Source organism: Diachasma alloeum, unplaced genomic scaffold (assembly GCF_001412515.2).
Source record: "Diachasma alloeum isolate Michigan unplaced genomic scaffold, Dall2.0 Dall_scaffold_00178, whole genome shotgun sequence".
NCBI lineage: Eukaryota > Metazoa > Arthropoda > Insecta > Hymenoptera > Braconidae > Diachasma > Diachasma alloeum.
The window spans coordinates 3,726,453-3,740,197 of NW_021680344.1; the positions used below are offsets into that span (position 1 = coordinate 3,726,453).

At 37.8% G+C, this 13,745-nt stretch overlaps 1 protein-coding gene across 5 annotated transcripts in view; it reads right to left on the minus strand.

Annotated features, from left to right (window-relative positions):
- The window catches only part of LOC107039792 (fasciclin-1), a 210,072-nt gene that overhangs the window by 83,620 nt on the left and 112,707 nt on the right, over positions 1–13,745 (minus strand). The gene's annotated exons all lie outside the window — the stretch shown is intronic.

Consider the following 13,745-nt stretch of genomic DNA (forward strand, 5'->3'; position numbering starts at 1 on the left):
CCCCCCCCCCCCGCCACTTCCCCTCACTCCCCCGCAGATCGCCGAGTTATAGGTCCTTTTCCCAGAGCAGCCGTTCTCACTTCATAGACGTCTCTTTTTTCTCCTCATCTTCTCTCTTTTCAAAAAGTATATCTATACACAACAGTGAAGCTATCAATTTACAATAGAGTGGCTCAACGATAGATTCAATAACGGCTCCAATAATGCGGCTAAAAGCGAGGGAGACAGGTCGAGGATGAAAGGGGAGAGTGAAAGGTATGACAATATTCCCCCCATCTTTATCCCGGGAAATACTCGGTATCCCGCTGGGGCACCGCTCTGTTTATGGATGGAGACGCTACTCGAGTTGTCAGGGGTCACCCCTGCGCTGTTTACAAACGTCAATATGTCAGATTTTTTTTCCGGGGGGAGGTGCAGGAAATAATTCATTGGGGGTTAATTAAAGCGAGGGGCATGGATTTATTGGGGGGAGGGGGAAGGGAGTTGACCCACACGATTTAACCCGATTTTTTTTCATCATTTGGGGTTAAAATGCGATGTAATCACGTGAAATCTACTTTATTTTGAAGTCATGGTGTCACTCTTTGATTAAATCAATTTGAAAACATGTAGAGGGCGAACTAAATTACTGAATGGACCGGAATTACTGGAATTAGGTGACTTGAAATCATTGCTGGAAACATTTTGGTAACCACACTGAAATCGTTTGGAATGAACTAAGTTCAGTAGCGAAGTGGTAAAATCGTGGTTTCAGTCGGCTCATCTCCCAGTTGAGTTTTTGAGGAGTATTTCCGAATCTAAGGGAGATGGCGAAATTTTCGTGATTACATTTTTTGTAGCTCTCAATCGGCTCTACAGAAAAGCTTATAATAAAAATTTTGCCATCTCTCTTAGATTCCGAGATATTCATTAAAAACTGGCTCATAATCAAAAATACCATTTACTACTTCGCTACTGATTTAATCTTGACGCGAGATTCTTTTTCTTGATGAGGTCCGAAAGGACCAGTTGTCTCTCAAGGTTCCTTCAGAGGAATGGGAAGGAAGTCGAGGATTCGGACTGGGAAAGAAATGATAGGAACGGCAGAAATCAATTGTTCAAATGAATCCGAAAAAGTTGAAAAGGAATAGAAGTCTATTCAAACTCGTTATAGAAAATTTTCGTAATTACATTTTTTGTAGCTCTCAATCAGCTCTACAGAAAAGCGTATAACAAAAATTTTGCCATCCGCCTTAGATTTCGAGATATTCATTAAAAACGGGCCAATAGTCAAAATTAACTTGGACCATTTTACCACTTCGCTGCTGAATTAGGTGACGTCAGTGGCAAATAATATCGGCAAAATTGATTCAACCCATACGATTTGACCCAAATTTAAAAAATCATTTGGAGCCACACTGTTAAAAAAATTTGGAAAAGGGGAAAACTCAATTTACATGAGTTTTTCAGTAAAAATGAATATTCACTCTCAAATTCCCCAGAGGAAACCAGAATTTAAGGGGCGATTTCTCTGAATGTTCTGGATTTTTTATCAATTTTGAATAATTAAACAAAAATTTCCAGTTTCCCCTCATTTTTCCCTAAAATTATGAATTCTCAATGAAAAAAGTCCCCGAAATTTCAGTGGAAATTTTTCCATTCAGAAAGTATTACGCACCGACGAAACCGAGCATTAATTGCTCTTGGTCACGACACACACCCATTACTCAAGGCCACTCTCAAGCACTTCAACCATCAACCGTAGAAAAACAGACGCGACCGCCGTCTCATTACTTATTTCGCTTCGCTAAAAAATAATTCATTAATTCCTCTTTTTTCCTCCAACTTCTCATTAATACCGTGAGGGAACATTTTCGTAGAGCTTTTCGGATGGAATTCAGCGTCATTTATTACCGGATAACTGATAGGAATTTCCAGCGGAAGTCAATTCGCTCTGGATTTAAAATCGCCTCGGGTGAAATAGAATGAAAGAGACGGGCGGCGGAGGGGGCGATTTTCGATGTGAATTATAGAGCTTTATTTATATCACGGCTGCGCGGAAATGAGGGAAATATTCAATGCGTCGCTTAAATATGAATTTTGTCCAAAAGGGCTTTGATGGTTAACGGGAGGCGTATACGAGGGTTTGCGGAATAGAACGCGAGGGAGAGAGAGAGAGAGTATTCGGGGATGTAATTGCGCGAGGCTATGGGTGACTCGAGGCGTCACATCGAGTTATCCGCACCCCTCTTGCAGGCGTGAGATAAAGTAAAACATCTTATGGAATTTTTGATGAGGAAATTTTGTATTTCAACGCCGGAAACGGTGGAAGCCGGGGGGGAAATTCTCCTGTCTCAACTGTCATGAGGGAATTTATTCTTTTGGAGAATTAGAGGCTGAGGAGGGGAGGAGACGGTATTCTTGGAGGGGATTAGGGACTGATGGGGGGATTTGCTTGGGATTGACATTGTCTTGGGTGACTTTGGGGTATTTCCGGTTGACGGTGGCATATTTTCGGAACTTCTTTTTATGGAGTACATCAAGTTCACGACGCACAGTGGGAAAAAACTAGGGTCTTTGAGGTGCCTTAATTTAAGAGGTTGGGCACAAAAGTAAAATAATGTTTTAAAACAAGACGTTTGATAGACTGTTGAAAAAATTTGGCTGAATTTTTTAGAAAAAGACCTTGAATGGGATTTAAGGGGAAAAAGTTAATGGAATTTCAAGTTTTTCTAGAAGTTCAAGTGAATTCTCGTTTTTTAGATGAAAATTCCAAAATTTAGGAAATGTAGTAATCTAATTCCTATATGAATTGTCAATTAAAAAGGAATATTCACTGCTAAAGTCTTGAAATTTTTCGAATTTCAGGAATTTTTGAAGAGTTTTCCTAGAAATTCAGAGATTTTGCTGAATTTTCGTGATTTTTCATTAATTATTCCGGAATAATTCAACTGTACTTTACATTTCCCACGGATTTCTCCATAAAATTATGAATTTTCTACGACAAAATTACCAAAAATTTCAAAGTGGATATATTACTTGTTATAAATTTCAAAGTCTCACGGGAAATTTCAGTGACAAATTTTTAAAATTGTAGACAAGATATGTTCCGAACGTCTTGAAATACAAGTAAAAAAATTGAAGCCATTTTTTCTGCCTGAAACTCACCCCATTCTCCAAAAATTTTCACGTCACAATGTTCCACTCCCCGTGAATGGCATTTCACCTCCTAAATTATTCTCACACTTCGTTAAATAAAGATTTCTCCGTCAATCGAATCATCCCCACCCCCCACTCACCACTATTCTCCGAGAGACCTCCCCTTGATCCCATTGACCCCGTTGACAACGCTCGGGCGTTGTTGACTCTCAAACACCATCAGACAGCTCAAGATGACGCATCCGGAAAACCGGAACGCCTTGATATATAGCGGCAGCTCGAGCTGCTGCGAAAAAGACGAATGGCCATTGTTGATCTAACCGAGTGACCAAAGAAATGGAAATGGCCCGGGTTTTCAAGAGCTACCGGTGGGGGGGGAATTGAAAAATCCGGACATTGCTGGTAACCCACGCCCATTCACTCTGCCGTAATTTCTGCTGGGTACTCTCTCTCAAGAACCATTGATCAACGTTTCATGTCAAGTTCTTGATCGTTACTTCCACTTGGCTTGGTAAGACGAATGGCCGGGGAATGGATACTATTTTATTACTAGTCATTTTCATTCATCACGAGAAATTTGCAATTTCAAATAAACTGATGGAAAATAGATCAATTTTATCGAGAGTTTTCTTTCTACAAGTATTATGTAGTTGAACAAATTTCAGGAAATTTTTACTTCAAAAAATGATCAAATATTCTGATTTTTACGACAAATGAAATGAAGTTAAATTCTACATTGGTTAACGTTTGCATATAATATCAAAGTTAAAAAATAATAAAATAATTGATAATTAAAATTTTCGACTGATGATGAATTCAGTAGCGAAGTGGTAAAACGGTACAAGTCAATTTTGACTATTGACCAGTTTTCAATGAATATCTTAGAATCTAAGGGAGACAGCAAAATATTGATTATAACCTTTTTTGTAGAGCCGATTGAGAGCTACAACAAATGTAATTACGAAAATTTCGCTATCTCCCTTAGATTCGGAAATATCCCTCAAAAACTCAACTAGGAGATAAGTCGACTTAAACCGTTTTACCACTTCGCTACTGAATTAAATAACTGATAATATAGGACTGTCAATTGTCCATTAAGTGAACAATACTAATTCTTTAAGGAGAATTTTCCATCAACCAAATAATCATCATTCTTCCTAACTATTTAACTAAATTATTAATTGATAAAATAATTCCGAATTTGAATATTTAATCCATGATTAATTTAGTAATTAAAAATTCTAAAATACTATTAAATAATTGACTAGTTGAAAATTCAACAGTAATTCTAATTTATGATTGTGGCTATCTCTGCCCTTCACTTTTCCGAAGAAAAAAGAAACAAACAAAATGCACGAGACACAGAACTTAAAATTGAATAAAAATAAAATCTAAAATTTTTCGTTACAAATTGTCACTCGAAAGTTAGCACTCGACAGAGCGCACAGCCTTTGCGTCACATTCTCCAACAAAGAAATGTACGTGAAATGACGTGGCTGGAATACCTATCAGCACTTTGCTTGAGCGTGATGCCGAGTGACAAAAGGAATCGGCAGATTTTTTCTGTTTCAAGGAACAGAATACGAATGCCTCGATAGACGGTGGGAATTTATTGTCGCGGATTTGGTCCTCCACTAGATGATTCAATAATTCGTTCGAGTCCACATGTAGAGCATGACAATGGGCATTTAGGGATTACAGTTCACGTTTGATCGAATCAACTTGTTATTCATGGTGAACTAATTGATTGATCTGAATGATCTGTCGGGTAATTAGAATTCATAGGATTAATTAACGCTATGAACGGACAGTAGCAAATATAACCGAAGTAAGAAGTGTCTTGATTCAGGAAAATTTTTTCTGGAAGTGTATTAATTACAGCAATTTTCCCTTACGAATCGATCATTGCAAATGGAAATCGCAAAGAAAGTTCCATTAATTGAAGTTCATAATTTTCTAAAATTATGTAAACTCAATACAAAACTATCCTTTATTTTCCTTTCATTCCCCTAATGACCGATTAAACAGCCCCAGTTGATTTGATTACAAAAGACAACGTGAGTGGAATAACTCGAGAAATTTGATAATTTAATCGAGAGGGAGTTTCCGCGCAAGCGAATTCTAGACGTAATTTATAATGTCAATTTCGTATTAATGTTTGTCGAGTCAAGTTCAACAACGGGCGAACGATTTTCTCCATTTTGTTCGAGAAATTGTGTGCCATAACAGACCGTCATTTCGTTCAAACATCAGTTGGAATGGACACTGGCACATTCACGGGAAACGATTGAAAGGTTTTCTACCTTCTATTTCAGTTTTTTCGGGACCTTTTTCCACTGTGAAGTACTGCGTCTGGGGGCTTTCAATCCTTCGCGTCGCATAACCACTCGAATGGTCGGATTTGTTTCTGTTTTTTTCAGTGTAAGAATTTTGTTGAAGGATAAGAGAATAAAAATCGTTGATTATTCGAAGAGAATGGTTTTCATATCCTTCTGCATGCAGAAAATAACTTGTTTGAATTAAATAAACTTTACTTCAATCAAATAATTAGCATTACTAACATATAATAAAATTCCATACGATTAAAATATTGTTAAAATCAATGGAAAAATTTCTAATGAAGAATTTTATTCCATTAAAATTCTTCTTAAAATTCTTTTAATCAAATAAATTATTGTTTAGATACAGATAATGTTTCTTTGATCCACATAACGACTTTATTGATCAGTAAAACAATAATTCAGTAGCGAAGTGATAAAATAATTTAAGTCAATTCAGCCCTTAGCTGAGTTTTCAAGGAATATCTCCGAATCCAAGAGAGATACCGAAATTTTCGTAATGACATTTTTTGCAGAGCGAATTGAGGGCTCCAAACAAGGTCGTGACCAAATTTTGCCATCTCCCTTACATTTCAAGATATTCACTGAAAACTGGTCAACATTCAAAATCGGCGTAGAAAATCAATTCATTAACATGTAAATTCCGTATGATTCAGACATTTTCATTGAAAGAACTACATAAGTTAATTAATTTCCAACACAAATATTGTTGAAATGAAGAGTAAAATGAAAAATAAAGATTTTTATTCGGTTAAAATCCGTCAAAAAAAATTGTCTTCTCCGTCTGAACCATAAATTTCACAAAAGGATTTGTGATAGGGTTGAGCCACTCATTCCCTCTGTCCCAGAGCACTCGACTTTTATGTGTACTCGAATATAAATTTATCCAACCAACTATTTTCCGTATCCCCCGAAAACAATTCTCATCTCTCAACTTTTCAAACTCCATTTACCCCGCAGAAAGCGCTGTTGTCCATCGTTCAACTCCCTTCAAACGAGAATTCATTTCTGGGGGCTGACAGAGGGTTCTGGGGATGCAAAGTGAATAAAACTTTGCGCTTCGATAGGGCCACTGGAAACCTATAGCACAGGCCAGATCTTGTGTACATAAAAAACTATCCCTTTTTCACCTCTTTTACTCCAGAATGGATTCACTCGAAAAAAAGCCCCCGGAGGCACTTCTCTGACATTCTCGTTAATCCAATATAACGGATGCAAAGGGTGAGGGGACATCAAATGAAAGTAATGGAATACATTTCCTTTAATGAAGAGGAAGCCGTCTGTAATTCGACTTCTTCCGTTCGAAGACGTTTCGAGAGTTCTTTCTTCGGGAGATTATTTAGATTTTACTGTTTCCATGCTGCCTTTCGCGGATACGGGGGTTGTTGCCTTGAGGGGAGAGAGTCGGGCATTTGTAGGACATTAAGCATCATGACAGGCGCTCGTCCAGCCTCGGGCATTTTGGGATTAAACGACAACTGTCGGGAGAACGAAATTTTCTTTTACTGAATACACAGTCAGCAGAACGGGCGTGGCAGATGTCTACCGAATATCGAGGTCTTCATCGTTCGTCTAGGTTTTTAGAGTTGGGTTTGTAAAGTCCACGTGAGTCGTTGGGGCTAACGAGGGAAGTCATTTTAAAATGCCCGAATGAAAAACTATTTTTTTACACACCTGCACGGAAAATCAAATGGGGCTCAAATGAAAGCTCTGATGTTCGATAGAATGATTCATTTATTCCAAATGAGATTCGTTAACTAATAACGAATGGTTCACTTGAATGGCGAAAGTCAAGTCAAACAAGGCTCCTCAAATATACATTCGTTAACTATTAACGAATGAACATTTGGTGGGACCGAATAGACCCTAACCTCCAACCAAAATCCATTCGTTACCAATAACTAATCCATTCCATCAGTGTACAAAAGTAAAAAATCATTTCACTGAAAAATAAAATAGCCAAAGTACTTGGATATCCTCAACTTCTGTTTAAAATTTATTTCAGATTTTAGTCTTCAACATTGAAGTTGTGTTTACGCTACTTTAAACATATTCTTCTATGTAACATCATCGGTTTTAGCAGTCAAATCTTGAAATCACCTCCGAAATAATTTTGATAATTACCCCGAGACTGTTTGACATCAATAAAACTACCATTCGGTTTTACACTCCGGAAAAATCGTGTCAGTCAAACTGATTCAATGTTATGTGACGCATAAAGTCAGCCCAATGTTGCAGAAAATATTCAAGAATCAGGTTCCTTCCCTCACTCTATTAAAAAAAAACAACCAACCGCCTCACAGACAACTGTCTTGATGCGACACCGGCTGGTGAAAATCCCCCTTCAACCCTCCATAAAAATTTTAACCGTTCCAAAATGACGAAACTCCCGCCAACCCTCTCCTCCTCTCCCCTCTTGCTTCCTCCTCTTTATCCCCCAATATTGGTAAAGGTTCCAGCGAGTGCCGGAGAATGCCAGGATCCAAAGAGAAAAGAAAGGAGGCGTCATAAAAGCGCTGGAACCTTGAGGTGGGGGGTGGAAAGGTGGAAAGTTATCGAGTTTGCTGGGAGAGTGGAGGAGCAGTGGAGTGCGAGCGATAAAGATGTCGCCAGAAAAATTCTCAAACCTATATACATCCTCTCAACACTCGCTGCTCCTCTTCCACCCTCTACCTTATATAACTTTGAGCTGATGAACCCCCCCTCCCAGCCCGCCCGCTCAACGGGCGATGTACATTGCCGTAAAAATACATTCAGAAAGTTCCGTCATTAATTGCTTATTCTTCCAAAACTTTTTGCTGGGAAAACGGAACGGATCTCTTCCTCTTCGTATTCCAAGTTTCATATTTACACTGTTAAAAAAATTTGGCTGAATTTTCCGGAAAAAGAACTTGAATTGGATGTGAGGGGAAAAAGTCACTGGAGTTTCAAGTTTCTTTGAAAATTGAAATAAAGTACCAATTTTTTTAGGCGCCGGAAGACGGAGGTTCAACAATTTGCTGAAATTTTTAAGAGAAAGTGAATAGTCAGTGCCAAATTTTCTTGCATTTTCAGGGAATTCCTTTAAAATTTCAGGAATTCCAGGACTTTTTTAGAAATTTCGTAAAAATTCGTAAAAATCTAGAATATTCACTGCCAAATTTCCTTGAATTTTCAGAAAATTTCTTTAAAATTCTCGGAATTACTTTACATTCCCGAGAATTCCAGAAATTTCGAGGGCATACCCTTAAAATTCAGAGGAATCTGGAATATTCACTGCCAAATTTGCGAGAATTTTCAGGGAATTCCTTTCAATTTTCCGGAATTTCAAGAATTTTTACGGAATTCCCTGAAAATTTAGACGGATTTGGAACTCAAAGCGAAATTTCTCTGAATTTTCCTCATTTTTCATTAATTTTCTCGGAATAATTGAAAATTTCATTACAGTTTCCATGGATTTTTCCACTAAATTATGAATTTTCAATGACAAAATTCCTTGAAATTTCAGTGCAATTGTTACTTTCAGTCTAAATTTTCAACAGTGTTCTTGACTGTGACCTCTTATCCAAGAAAGAAGATAAAGTTCGTGGTTCTGTTCATTTCCAGCCGATTTCAAATTGATTCCATCAAAAAGTGACACCATAATGCCAAAATAAAATAGATTAAAATGAAGACACACACCATAATTTCGTGACAGCAACTGACTTCCGACAATTCTAGAAATGGGTCAACACCTCTGGGTCAAATCGCCCTGTCTCCCCTTCTTATTGAGTTGCAAGTTTGATTGCGAGAATGTTTGTCCAACGTGAAATGAACGAGAATCCCCTGGAACGAGGGAATCAGAGAAATCTGGAGAGGAATAAGAAGGTTAAAGAAGAGTTCCGAGGAGTAACTGGTGCAAGTTTTCAGGGGTACCACTGGAAAACCATCACCTGGGCCACTCTCACCACATCTGGCCCTCTACCAATTAAAACTTGCTCGAGGTTTGATTTATCGAGCGACTTTGATTGCTGCTCCGGGTAGAAACTCCCGGTAAAGTCCACTAGAATATTTTTCTCTCCGTCTTCATCCCCTCCCCCAACCACCGTTCTTTTCCCAATTTTACACTTCCGCGAAGACTCAACCCACGACAGAAATGCGGAAAACTTATGATTGCGATGTTTCAGAGGCTGAAGCCTTCAATTTCATGTCATTTATTTTTTAATTGTTCTCCAATGATCGGGGATATTTTAAATCGGGCATAGAAAATTATATGTTCCCCTGAAGAGTTCGACTTCTACGTAGTCCAAATTAATTTCATGATTGAACAGAATAGAATAGAAATTTAGACAAAATGATTTCATTAACATAAATGATTGAATAGAAATTTGGACAAAATAATTTGAGAAATGATTTTTGCAGAAATGATGTTTGCACTAAGAGAAAAAATTAGTTCTGCCAAAAATATTATGTTCTCCTGAAGAGATCGTTTGTCGTGTTGAATCAAATTACTTGTGGACAAAAACAGTTTTCCCCAAAACATAATTGTTGCACTAGTAATTGTTCGCGACAAAAATTTAATTTTTATGAAAGACATTCAATTTCCTTCCATCAAGTTGGTTAATTTCCCTCACGTAAATTTGTTCAACTTCATCAAATACTCTCCAGAAATATATTTGCAGGAAATGTAAATACATCGAAATTGGAGATTCCCCAGCAAAGACAACACACGAATGCCCCAGAAAAAGTCGTCCCTCGGAAACAATGCAAAACAGCTTGACTGAATTTCGTTTCCTCCCAAAGAAAACACGAACTTATCCCCTCAAAACTCTTGCATTCTTGTAGCATCCCGTGAGAACAGCATGCGGTATCTCCTCAAACTCTTTTTACCTCTCTCGTAACAAAACAAGAAGACGAGTGTGTGCGGTGGGTTGTATCAAGCCGTGCATTTTCCGTGCCCCATGAATACTCTACTTATCGATAGTAGCGCACCAATAGTGCCCTCAAGACCACCACTCGGCAGTGAAAAAGAGATGCGCCGGGGCTTTTTCCAGGCAGAGAGCTGCTTCTCGATATGCGTCGGGAGAAGAGCTCAGATAGAATTACCCCGAGTCTATAGATATATTTTTTTTTATCTGTTAGAGTTTTTTGTGGTTATACTCATGCATGCATGAGCGTCTCACGAAAATCCATTATTTCTGTGGGGTATATCAATTTTTTAACAAGCGAGGAAGGCGCGATGATGGTAAACGTGTTTGTAATGAATTCCTCGTATCGACGGGGAAGAAACATAAATTATTAAATAAGGATTTCCGCAAAAATTCAAATGGGGAAAATAATCCCATAGTAATAGTGCGGATATTTCTGATGATCACGACAAAAATTTAATTTTAGTGAAAGATATTAAATTTCCATTCTATCAAGTTGGCTAATTTCCCTCGAGTAATCTGTTCCACTCCATCAAATATTCGCACGTGGAACATATAGTTTTTTGGTGGAGCTAATTTTTTCTCTCAAGAAAAAAAATGAGAAAAAATTCTGAAATTTCAAATTTCAGGGAAAATCCAATTGAATTCCAAAATATTTGAGCAGCAGAAACAGAAAAATTCCTGAACTCCCTTGAATATTCAATCAATTCAACATTGAAGTATATATTGACAAAATTTTCTCTGATTTCAACTTATTTTCAGGGAATAATTAAATTAAAACTTACAGTTTTCATTGATTTTTTCATCAAATTGTGAATTTTCAATTATGAAATTCCTTAAAATTTCAGTGGAACTGAACCTGATGACCCTCATGAGAGATTACAACAAATTAATTCAGAAAAAACATCGTATTTTCCCCAAAATAAAAGAGATTTTACTGACTCGAAAAATAAATATTCCCCGACCCGCAATAAATCTGTCCCTACCGAATGAATTTGTAATTATATTTTTTAACCTGCAGCTATAAATTCCACAATCAGATGTTAGTGATTTTTTTGTCGGTTCAGAAGAAACGAGCAGATATTTAAATATCACGGGCTGTAGCGCCACGTGAATGGGAACAGATGGGCACACCAACTCATTCGTCGTATCTCTTTCACCCTTTCTGCCACCCTCGGCTGCTATGACCAGAGCTATCCTCTAACAAAGCCGCAGAACTATAATTTTCAACTGCCAGGGGGCGGAATGCGATTATAATGTGCATTACATTTCATTTGAGAATGTGTCCCTGAGTTCTATGAATTTTTCATTGTTCGGATTTTAATAAATATATCGCGATAAAATGGTGTGATTTCGATGTGTCAAATCTCATTTTAAAGTTCGAAAAAAAAACCTTCAAAATGAAGAAAAAAAAATCAATTTTACTCTGCCAATCTCGAGTTATTTTGGAGTAAAAACATTTGAAAAATTCTATTCTCAGTGTTTTTTCGAAAATTTATTTTTCCAGCCCTGTTGCTCTCTTCAATTAATTGCTTACAATCATTCTAATTGCAAAAAGCAATACGACCGATGAGAATCACATGTCTCAATTTATCAGCTGTTAAATTTTTAATTCCGACGCTCACTGAATAAGATTTTAATCATAATTACGATTGAATTCCTTCTAGAACACACTTTAGAATGTGAATTTCTGGAATTCAATGTTTGATGATACTCTGGCAAAAGCGTACCCACACTGTTACCAATTTTTATTTAGTTCACACGGTAATTCAATTAATCTGTTGTTCATCTCATCAATATAATTCCGTGCTTGGAATATTGTCATTTCGTGTTTTCAGCACCAAATTAAAAATTAAACTTCATTTGGAGTATTGAGTCACAGCTTCTTTTTATTCATATCAGAAATTTTATATTTGGATATTAATATTATTTGTTCAAGGTGAAAAAATCGATCATCATTTTCACTATATGGCATTCAGATTCTCCTATCCTTAACGTCAAAAATGTGAGACAATCTCATAACTTCCATTCGTTCGATAATAATTCTCCTCCATTCTATTCAATAGAATCATCGAGGGGAGACATTCATCGAAGTAGTAATTTAATCATGCTATCTACTAATCCCCATTGCTCCCGAATTGCTCCCGAATTGTTAGAGACTAACCTAACGTGTCTCCTACCCTGTTAATGATAATTGAACTTCCTCCACCTGTGGCATTCGTATCACCATATACCAGGGGCAAATGGTTTTTGCTCTCATTCGCGTTAGCCCAATACGATGGCGTACGGCTAGTGTGATCGTCTAACATGGTGGTGGTAACACGTGTGGTGAAAACTTTTTGCCCAATTTGCGAGGCACATGCAGCCGGGCCATTGCCGACTCTGGGGCGGGATTTCTTGTCTTAGCGATTTCCGATGGAGTCTGAACTTTCTGTTCACCCTGATATTCATCGCCTGCACGAGGAACAATTCTTCTCGACTAGATTGATGAGCTTTTTGCATAAAGTGAGAGAAATCTCGCATTTGAGTTTGAATTAAAAATAATTCGCGAAGAAATCAATGCAATTTTTTCGTTTTGTATCGCGTTTTTAATAAAAAGACTTAATAAAAGACGTGAACCCCTCGCAATTCTCATTTTTCTGATAAATTAAAAGACATTTTTTTATTATTTTGCATGCATTTTTTTCTAGAATTCAAAAATCCACAAAAATTTCTCTAGTCACTCACAATTCCCTCCTTTTGCGTGCCTACCCCTTCCACGAAGTTTATCATCACTCACCTGGAACAGAAAAAAAAATCAACATATTAATTTTCGTCATGTTCAAACTAACAAATGGTTATTGAGCTGGGGACATGAATAATAGAGTATCCATTCAAATAAAACGTTTTGTCAGACCCGTTGCAGTGTGAATTATTATTTGAAGGAGCGCGGTGGGCCGTTTTTGACCCGGCAGACCGTTGTCATCGCCTCCTGATTTATGCGCGAGCCCCACTTGATCGTTCCCCCTCCCTCAACCCCCCCCCCCGTCCTATTTCGTTGAAATGCCCCGCTGGTTCACCGCGGGTGCCACCCGCTGGTTTCTTTCATTGGGTTTCAAATAGTGGGAGATCTGTCATTGGTTAAATGTAAGCAGGGGGACAGGAACCACCGGAGTTTTCTGGGGTATGCACTTTCCACCCCCTTTGCCGCACATAAACGCGACTCCCGCGGGGGGTGAAAAATGATACGCCGTTGCAGCTTCATACTGCGCCTGGGGGGTGCGTAAAAAATGGAGGGAGCTGTCTCATCCTTTCGTGCTTAATTTTTTGGAAAATTGAGATGTGTCGGAAGGGCGATGAATAAATAGAGGAAGTGCAGGGGGTTTGGGAATAATTACAGGGA